This window comes from Capricornis sumatraensis, chromosome 10 (assembly GCF_032405125.1).
Source record: "Capricornis sumatraensis isolate serow.1 chromosome 10, serow.2, whole genome shotgun sequence".
Classification (NCBI taxonomy): Eukaryota; Metazoa; Chordata; class Mammalia; order Artiodactyla; family Bovidae; genus Capricornis; species Capricornis sumatraensis.
Window position 1 is genome coordinate 42,220,079 of NC_091078.1, and position 9,305 is coordinate 42,229,383.

At 70.9% G+C, this 9,305-nt stretch overlaps 5 non-coding genes across 5 annotated transcripts; all 5 read left to right on the forward strand.

The window, feature by feature from the left end:
• Positions 1–65: 65 nt before the first annotated feature.
• Positions 66–184, forward strand: LOC138087921 (5S ribosomal RNA). Its single transcript, XR_011145522.1, has one exon. It is a non-coding gene; the product is annotated as a 5S ribosomal RNA (ribosomal RNA).
• A 1,980-nt stretch (positions 185–2,164) lies between these two features.
• LOC138087922 (5S ribosomal RNA) lies at positions 2,165–2,283 on the forward strand. Its single transcript, XR_011145523.1, has one exon. It is a non-coding gene; the product is annotated as a 5S ribosomal RNA (ribosomal RNA).
• Positions 2,284–4,253: 1,970 nt separating this feature from the next.
• LOC138087923 (5S ribosomal RNA) lies at positions 4,254–4,372 on the forward strand. The gene has a single exon (XR_011145524.1). It is a non-coding gene; the product is annotated as a 5S ribosomal RNA (ribosomal RNA).
• A 1,966-nt stretch (positions 4,373–6,338) lies between these two features.
• LOC138087924 (5S ribosomal RNA) lies at positions 6,339–6,457 on the forward strand. The gene has a single exon (XR_011145525.1). It is a non-coding gene; the product is annotated as a 5S ribosomal RNA (ribosomal RNA).
• Positions 6,458–8,425: 1,968 nt separating this feature from the next.
• LOC138087925 (5S ribosomal RNA) lies at positions 8,426–8,544 on the forward strand. The gene has a single exon (XR_011145526.1). It is a non-coding gene; the product is annotated as a 5S ribosomal RNA (ribosomal RNA).
• Positions 8,545–9,305: the final 761 nt, after the last annotated feature.

Sequence of the window (9,305 nt, forward strand, 5' to 3'; positions counted from 1 at the left end):
GGCAGGTCAGAGCGAAAGGCAGGCGCAGCGCAGGGCTCTTAGGGCGCCTGGCGGCAGCCGCCTCCGTCTACGGCCATACCACCCTGAACGCGCCCGATCTCGTCTGATCTCGGAAGCTAAGCAGGGTCGGGCCCGGTTAGTACTTGGATGGGAGACCGCCTGGGAATACCGGGTGCTGTAGGCTTTTTGTTGTCTCTTTTTTTCCCTGCCTCCCCTCTCCTTTAGCCCCGGGCCCCAGCCGCACCGCAAGCCCCGCCTGCCGCTGGCCCCTGGCACCCCACCGCGCTCAGAGCCGCCGCCTGCCTTCCAGCCCCTCTCAGGTTGGGTGGCCGGGGCCCCGACTCCCGCTGCAGACCTGGGTTGCCTCCGCGCGGCCCGCGAGCCCCTGGGCTTTCGGCGTCCAGGAAACCAGAGGAACGGCGGGGGCGGGGGCGCGGGGGTCTCTGTCTGGGGCTCCCTTGGCAGGCCTCAGGCAATTCTGGGCGGGGCCGGGGCCCCAGCCCCACCCCCAGACGCATCCTGCCAGGCAACCTCGAGGTCTCCCGCAGGCGCGGGCGCACAACACACACACACACACACACACACACACACACACCCTCACGCCCGCCCCCCCGCCCCCCAAACACAGACACACCCCCCGCAGCCCAGACAGGTCAAGAGCGGGAAACCACAAGTAAGGGAGACGGAGAAAGAGGGAGAGAGAGAGACAGCAAGAGGACCACACAGGCTTCCAAAGGCCCGGCCGCCACACCCTCCCCCCTCCACTGTGGGTATCCACCCGGCCCCCCAGTCGACCCGACCCCACCGTCGCCCACCGACACACTCACACGCACACTCTCTCCCACACTCAGCTTCTGGCCTGGGGGCGGGGGCTGGGTCTCGCCTCAGGGAGCCAAGCCGAAGGGGACCTTTGAGACCTCGGCTGCGAGGAAGTCTTGGGGTCCCCACGGGTGATTGCCAGCCCCAGGGCACCGCGTCCAGCCCGGGCTCGCCCGGCCCAAGGCTGACGCCCCCTCCCTTGTGCACGGGCCGCTCTCTGCGGTGTGTGACGGTCTGTGCCAGAGTGTCCGTCTCGGATGGGATGCCATCCCCTGTCCCCTGTCCGTGTCCCGCTTTCCGTCTCTCTGTCGGTCGCTCTGTGTCTCCCTCTCTCTGGCTCTCCCTCCCTGGGTGTGCCTGCGCGCTCCTGTCTGTCTGTCTGTCTGCATCTGCCTCTGCCTCTGCCTCTGCCCTCTCGCCGTCTTGGGAGCCTTCATCTCTTCGTCTCTTCGTCTCTGAACCTTCATCTCTTTCCGTCTCTGTCTCTCCTGACCCCCGGGCCTCCCGTCCCTTCCTCTGGCCCCGGCCTCTCACGGGTGGGTGCTCTGGCTGTGGCCCTGGCTGACGAGCTTGCGCCGGCCGGCTGTCTCACTTAGCGTGGGTGCCTGCGAGTGTGTCTGTGTGCCTGTCCGTGTGGCTGCATGTCGCTCGTCTGCACCCTCAGCAAGGTCCTGTGCTTGGAGGGCGGCGTGGGGGCAAGGGGGGGGGGCCTCGGTGGGGCGAAGGGGCGGGGCTGACGAGCTCTGGGCGCCGGCGCTGGTGGCTCCAGGTGGGTTTGGGCACCGCGCAGGTGCCGGGCAGGATGGGCGCTCAGGGCCACGGCTGGGCTGCGCCTAGGCCCGCAGGAGGCTCAGAGGACCGCGGGCCCCAGCGGGCCCCAGCGGGCCCCGAGGCCAGACAGATCCGGGGCCACGTGGCCCTGGGCAGCGAACGCCTTGGGGAGGTGGGCGAGGGGGTGGGGGAGGGGCGGCGGCCCCCGAGCCGGGTGGTGCCTGGAGGGTCCCAGGGTGGGAGAGCGCCAAGACCTCCGCGCCCCTCACTCCACCCTCCCCCCTACAGCCCCCGGCAGGCACACCCGGCCGGCTGCTCCGGGTCCCGGAAGCCCTGTGGTCCCCCGGGCCGGGCCGGCCGAGTGTTGGCCGGGGGTGACGGGGGGCGGGGGGCGGGGCGGCGTGGGCCGGCCACCGGGCCGCCGGGAGTCCGGTCGCGGGTGGTGCAGCTCAAGTGCAGCGCGCGCTCCGTGGAGAGCTGGAGAGCTGCGGCCGCCGGCTGGCCCGACCGGCAGGTCAGAGCGAAAGGCAGGCGCAGCGCAGGGCTCTTAGGGCGCCTGGCGGCAGCCGCCTCCGTCTACGGCCATACCACCCTGAACGCGCCCGATCTCGTCTGATCTCGGAAGCTAAGCAGGGTCGGGCCCGGTTAGTACTTGGATGGGAGACCGCCTGGGAATACCGGGTGCTGTAGGCTTTTTGTTGTCTCTTTTTTTCCCTGCCTCCCCTCTCCTTTAGCCCCGGGCCCCAGCCGCACCGCAAGCCCCGCCTGCCGCTGGCCCCTGGCACCCCACCGCGCTCAGAGCCGCCGCCTGCCTTCCAGCCCCTCTCAGGTTGGGTGGCCGGGGCCCCGACTCCCGCTGCAGACCTGGGTTGCCTCCGCGCGGCCCGCGAGCCCCTGGGCTTTCGGCGTCCAGGAAACCAGAGGAACGGCGGGGGCGGGGGCGCGGGGGTCTCTGTCTGGGGCTCCCTTGGCAGGCCTCAGGCAATTCTGGGCGGGGCCGGGGCCACAGCCCCACCCCCAGACGCATCCTGCCAGGCAACCTCGAGGTCTCCCGCAGGCGCGGGCGCACAACACACACACACACACACACACACACACACACACCCTCACGCCCGCCCCCCCGCCCCCCAAACACAGACACACCCCCCGCAGCCCAGACAGGTCAAGAGCCGGAAACCACAAGTAAGGGAGACGGAGAAAGAGGGAGAGAGAGAGACAGCAAGAGGACCACACAGGCTTCCAAAGGCCCGGCCGCCACACCCTCCCCCCTCCACTGTGGGTATCCACCCAGCCCCCCAGTCGACCCGACCCCACCGTCGCCCACCGACACCCTCACACGCACACTCTCTCCCACACTCAGCTTCTGGCCTGGGGGCGGGGGCTGGGTCTCGCCTCAGGGAGCCAAGCCGAAGGGGACCTTTGAGACCTCGGCTGCGAGGAAGTCTTGGGGTCCCCACGGGTGATTGCCAGCCCCAGGGCACCGCGTCCAGCCCGGGCTCGCCCGGCCCAAGGCTGACGCCCCCTCCCTTGCGCACGGGCCGCTCTCTGCGGTGTGTGACGGTCTGTGCCAGAGTGTCCGTCTCGGATGGGATGCCATCCCCTGTCCCCTGTCCGTGTCCCGCTTTCCGTCTCTCTGTCGGTCGCTCTGTGTCTCCCTCTCTCTGGCTCTCCCTCCCTGGGTGTGCCTGCGCGCTCGTGTCTGTCTGTCTGTCTGCATCTGCCTCTGCCTCTGCCTCTGCCCTCTCGCCGTCTTGGGAGCCTGTCTCTGAACCTTCATCTCTTTCCGTCTCTGTCTCTCCTGACCCCCGGGCCTCCCGTCCCTTCCTCTGGCCCCGGCCTCTCACGGGTGGGTGCTCTGGCTGTGGCCCTGGCTGACGAGCTTGCGCCGGCCGGCTGTCTCACTTGGCGTGGGTGCCTGCGAGTGTGTCTGTGTGCCTGTCCGTGTGGCTGCATGTCGCTCGTCTGCACCCTCAGCAAGGTCCTGTGCTTGGAGGGCGGCGTGGGGGCAAGGGGGGGGGGCCTCGGTGGGGCGAAGGGGCGGGGCTGACGAGCTCTGGGCGCCGGCGCTGGTGGCTCCAGGTGGGTTTGGGCACCGCGCAGGTGCCGGGCAGGATGGGCGCTCAGGGCCACGGCTGGGCTGCGCCTAGGCCCGCAGGAGGCTCAGAGGACCGCGGGCCCCAGCGGGCCCCAGCGGGCCCCGAGGCCAGACAGATCCGGGGCCACGTGGCCCTGGGCAGCGAACGCCTTGGGGAGGTGGGCGAGGGGGTGGGGGGGTGGGGGAGGGGCGGCGGCCCCCGAGCCGGGTGGTGCCTGGAGGGTCCCAGGGTGGGAGAGCGCCAAGACCTCCGCGCCCCTCACTCCACCCTCCCCCCTACAGCCCCCGGCAGGCACACCCGGCCGGCTGCTCCGGGTCCCGGAAGCCCTGTGGTCCCCCGGGCCGGGCCGGCCGAGTGTTGGCCGGGGGTGACGGGGGGCGGGGGGCGGGGCGGCGTGGGCCGGCCACCGGGCCGCCGGGAGTCCGGTCGCGGGTGGTGCAGCTCAAGTGCAGCGCGCGCTCCGTGGAGAGCTGGAGAGCTGCGGCCGCCGGCTGGCCCGACCGGCAGGTCAGAGCGAAAGGCAGGCGCAGCGCAGGGCTCTTAGGGCGCCTGGCGGCAGCCGCCTCCGTCTACGGCCATACCACCCTGAACGCGCCCGATCTCGTCTGATCTCGGAAGCTAAGCAGGGTCGGGCCCGGTTAGTACTTGGATGGGAGACCGCCTGGGAATACCGGGTGCTGTAGGCTTTTTGTTGTCTCTTTTTTTCCCTGCCTCCCCTCTCCTTTAGCCCCGGGCCCCAGCCGCACCGCAAGCCCCGCCTGCCGCTGGCCCCTGGCACCCCACCGCGCTCAGAGCCGCCGCCTGCCTTCCAGCCCCTCTCAGGTTGGGTGGCCGGGGCCCCGACTCCCGCTGCAGACCTGGGTTGCCTCCGCGCGGCCCGCGAGCCCCTGGGCTTTCGGCGTCCAGGAAACCAGAGGAACGGCGGGGGCGGGGGCGCGGGGGTCTCTGTCTGGGGCTCCCTTGGCAGGCCTCAGGCAATTCTGGGCGGGGCCGGGGCCACAGCCCCACCCCCAGACGCATCCTGCCAGGCAACCTCGAGGTCTCCCGCAGGCGCGGGCGCACAACACACACACACACACACACACACACACACACACACACCCTCACGCCCGCCCCCCCGCCCCCCAAACACAGACACACCCCCCGCAGCCCAGACAGGTCAAGAGCCGGAAACCACAAGTAAGGGAGACGGAGAAAGAGGGAGAGAGAGAGACAGCAAGAGGACCACACAGGCTTCCAAAGGCCCGGCCGCCACACCCTCCCCCCTCCACTGTGGGTATCCACCCGGCCCCCCAGTCGACCCGACCCCACCGTCGCCCACCGACACACTCACACGCACACTCTCTCCCACACTCAGCTTCTGGCCTGGGGGCGGGGGCTGGGTCTCGCCTCAGGGAGCCAAGCCGAAGGGGACCTTTGAGACCTCGGCTGCGAGGAAGTCTTGGGGTCCCCACGGGTGATTGCCAGCCCCAGGGCACCGCGTCCAGCCCGGGCTCGCCCGGCCCAAGGCTGACGCCCCCTCCCTTGCGCACGGGCCGCTCTCTGCGGTGTGTGACGGTCTGTGCCAGAGTGTCCGTCTCGGATGGGATGCCATCCCCTGTCCCCTGTCCGTGTCCCGCTTTCCGTCTCTCTGTCGGTCGCTCTGTGTCTCACTCTCTCTGGCTCTCCCTCCCTGGGTGTGCCTGCGCGCTCGTGTCTGTCTGTCTGTCTGCATCTGCCTCTGCCTCTGCCTCTGCCCTCTCGCCGTCTTGGGAGCCTGTCTCTGAACCTTCATCTCTTTCCGTCTCTGTCTCTCCTGACCCCCGGGCCTCCCGTCCCTTCCTCTGGCCCCGGCCTCTCACGGGTGGGTGCTCTGGCTGTGGCCCTGGCTGACGAGCTTGCGCCGGCCGGCTGTCTCACTTGGCGTGGGTGCCTGCGAGTGTGTCTGTGTGCCTGTCCGTGTGGCTGCATGTCGCTCGTCTGCACCCTCAGCAAGGTCCTGTGCTTGGAGGGCGGCGTGGGGGCAAGGGGGGGGGGCCTCGGTGGGGCGAAGGGGCGGGGCTGACGAGCTCTGGGCGCCGGCGCTGGTGGCTCCAGGTGGGTTTGGGCACCGCGCAGGTGCCGGGCAGGATGGGCGCTCAGGGCCACGGCTGGGCTGCGCCTAGGCCCGCAGGAGGCTCAGAGGACCGCGGGCCCCAGCGGGCCCCAGCGGGCCCCGAGGCCAGACAGATCCGGGGCCACGTGGCCCTGGGCAGCGAACGCCTTGGGGAGGTGGGCGAGGGGGTGGGGGAGGGGCGGCGGCCCCCGAGCCGGGTGGTGCCTGGAGGGTCCCAGGGTGGGAGAGCGCCAAGACCTCCGCGCCCCTCACTCCACCCTCCCCCCTACAGCCCCCGGCAGGCACACCCGGCCGGCTGCTCCGGGTCCCGGAAGCCCTGTGGTCCCCCGGGCCGGGCCGGCCGAGTGTTGGCCGGGGGTGACGGGGGGCGGGGGGCGGGGCGGCGTGGGCCGGCCACCGGGCCGCCGGGAGTCCGGTCGCGGGTGGTGCAGCTCAAGTGCAGCGCGCGCTCCGTGGAGAGCTGGAGAGCTGCGGCCGCCGGCTGGCCCGACCGGCAGGTCAGAGCGAAAGGCAGGCGCAGCGCAGGGCTCTTAGGGCGCCTGGCGGCAGCCGCCTCCGTCTACGGCCATACCACCCTGAACGCGCCCGATCTCGTCTGATCTCGGAAGCTAAGCAGGGTCGGGCCCGGTTAGTACTTGGATGGGAGACCGCCTGGGAATACCGGGTGCTGTAGGCTTTTTGTTGTCTCTTTTTTTCCCTGCCTCCCCTCTCCTTTAGCCCCGGGCCCCAGCCGCACCGCAAGCCCCGCCTGCCGCTGGCCCCTGGCACCCCACCGCGCTCAGAGCCGCCGCCTGCCTTCCAGCCCCTCTCAGGTTGGGTGGCCGGGGCCCCGACTCCCGCTGCAGACCTGGGTTGCCTCCGCGCGGCCCGCGAGCCCCTGGGCTTTCGGCGTCCAGGAAACCAGAGGAACGGCGGGGGCGGGGGCGCGGGGGTCTCTGTCTGGGGCTCCCTTGGCAGGCCTCAGGCAATTCTGGGCGGGGCCGGGGCCACAGCCCCACCCCCAGACGCATCCTGCCAGGCAACCTCGAGGTCTCCCGCAGGCGCGGGCGCACAACACACACACACACACACACACACACACACACACACACACCCTCACGCCCGCCCCCCCGCCCCCCAAACACAGACACACCCCCCGCAGCCCAGACAGGTCAAGAGCCGGAAACCACAAGTAAGGGAGACGGAGAAAGAGGGAGAGAGAGAGACAGCAAGAGGACCACACAGGCTTCCAAAGGCCCGGCCGCCACACCCTCCCCCCTCCACTGTGGGTATCCACCCGGCCCCCCAGTCGACCCGACCCCACCGTCGCCCACCGACACACTCACACGCACACTCTCTCCCACACTCAGCTTCTGGCCTGGGGGCGGGGGCTGGGTCTCGCCTCAGGGAGCCAAGCCGAAGGGGACCTTTGAGACCTCGGCTGCGAGGAAGTCTTGGGGTCCCCACGGGTGATTGCCAGCCCCAGGGCACCGCGTCCAGCCCGGGCTCGCCCGGCCCAAGGCTGACGCCCCCTCCCTTGTGCACGGGCCGCTCTCTGCGGTGTGTGACGGTCTGTGCCAGAGTGTCCGTCTCGGATGGGATGCCATCCCCTGTCCCCTGTCCGTGTCCCGCTTTCCGTCTCTCTGTCGGTCGCTCTGTGTCTCCCTCTCTCTGGCTCTCCCTCCCTGGGTGTGCCTGCGCGCTCGTGTCTGTCTGTCTGTCTGCATCTGCCTCTGCCTCTGCCTCTGCCCTCTCGCCGTCTTGGGAGCCTGTCTCTGAACCTTCATCTCTTTCCGTCTCTGTCTCTCCTGACCCCCGGGCCTCCCGTCCCTTCCTCTGGCCCCGGCCTCTCACGGGTGGGTGCTCTGGCTGTGGCCCTGGCTGACGAGCTTGCGCCGGCCGGCTGTCTCACTTAGCGTGGGTGCCTGCGAGTGTGTCTGTGTGCCTGTCCGTGTGGCTGCATGTCGCTCGTCTGCACCCTCAGCAAGGTCCTGTGCTTGGAGGGCGGCGTGGGGGCAAGGGGGGGGGGCCTCGGTGGGGCGAAGGGGCGGGGCTGACGAGCTCTGGGCGCCGGCGCTGGTGGCTCCAGGTGGGTTTGGGCACCGCGCAGGTGCCGGGCAGGATGGGCGCTCAGGGCCACGGCTGGGCTGCGCCTAGGCCCGCAGGAGGCTCAGAGGACCGCGGGCCCCAGCGGGCCCCAGCGGGCCCCGAGGCCAGACAGATCCGGGGCCACGTGGCCCTGGGCAGCGAACGCCTTGGGGAGGTGGGCGAGGGGGTGGGGGAGGGGCGGCGGCCCCCGAGCCGGGTGGTGCCTGGAGGGTCCCAGGGTGGGAGAGCGCCAAGACCTCCGCGCCCCTCACTCCACCCTCCCCCCTACAGCCCCCGGCAGGCACACCCGGCCGGCTGCTCCGGGTCCCGGAAGCCCTGTGGTCCCCCGGGCCGGGCCGGCCGAGTGTTGGCCGGGGGTGACGGGGGGCGGGGGGCGGGGCGGCGTGGGCCGGCCACCGGGCCGCCGGGAGTCCGGTCGCGGGTGGTGCAGCTCAAGTGCAGCGCGCGCTCCGTGGAGAGCTGGAGAGCTGCGGCCGCCGGCTGGCCCGACCGGCAGGTCAGAGCGAAAGGCAGGCGCAGCGCAGGGCTCTTAGGGCGCCTGGCGGCAGCCGCCTCCGTCTACGGCCATACCACCCTGAACGCGCCCGATCTCGTCTGATCTCGGAAGCTAAGCAGGGTCGGGCCCGGTTAGTACTTGGATGGGAGACCGCCTGGGAATACCGGGTGCTGTAGGCTTTTTGTTGTCTCTTTTTTTCCCTGCCTCCCCTCTCCTTTAGCCCCGGGCCCCAGCCGCACCGCAAGCCCCGCCTGCCGCTGGCCCCTGGCACCCCACCGCGCTCAGAGCCGCCGCCTGCCTTCCAGCCCCTCTCAGGTTGGGTGGCCGGGGCCCCGACTCCCGCTGCAGACCTGGGTTGCCTCCGCGCGGCCCGCGAGCCCCTGGGCTTTCGGCGTCCAGGAAACCAGAGGAACGGCGGGGGCGGGGGCGCGGGGGTCTCTGTCTGGGGCTCCCTTGGCAGGCCTCAGGCAATTCTGGGCGGGGCCGGGGCCCCAGCCCCACCCCCAGACGCATCCTGCCAGGCAACCTCGAGGTCTCCCGCAGGCGCGGGCGCACAACACACACACACACACACACACACACACACACACACACACCCTCACGCCCGCCCCCCCGCCCCCCAAACACAGACACACCCCCCGCAGCCCAGACAGGTCAAGAGCGGGAAACCACAAGTAAGGGAGACGGAGAAAGAGGGAGAGAGAGAGACAGCAAGAGGACCACACAGGCTTCCAAAGGCCCGGCCGCCACACCCTCCCCCCTCCACTGTGGGTATCCACCCGGCCCCCCAGTCGACCCGACCCCACCGTCGCCCACCGACACACTCACACGCACACTCTCTCCCACACTCAGCTTCTGGCCTGGGGGCGGGGGCTGGGTCTCGCCTCAGGGAGCCAAGCCGAAGGGGACCTTTGAGACCTCGGCTGCGAGGAAGTCTTGG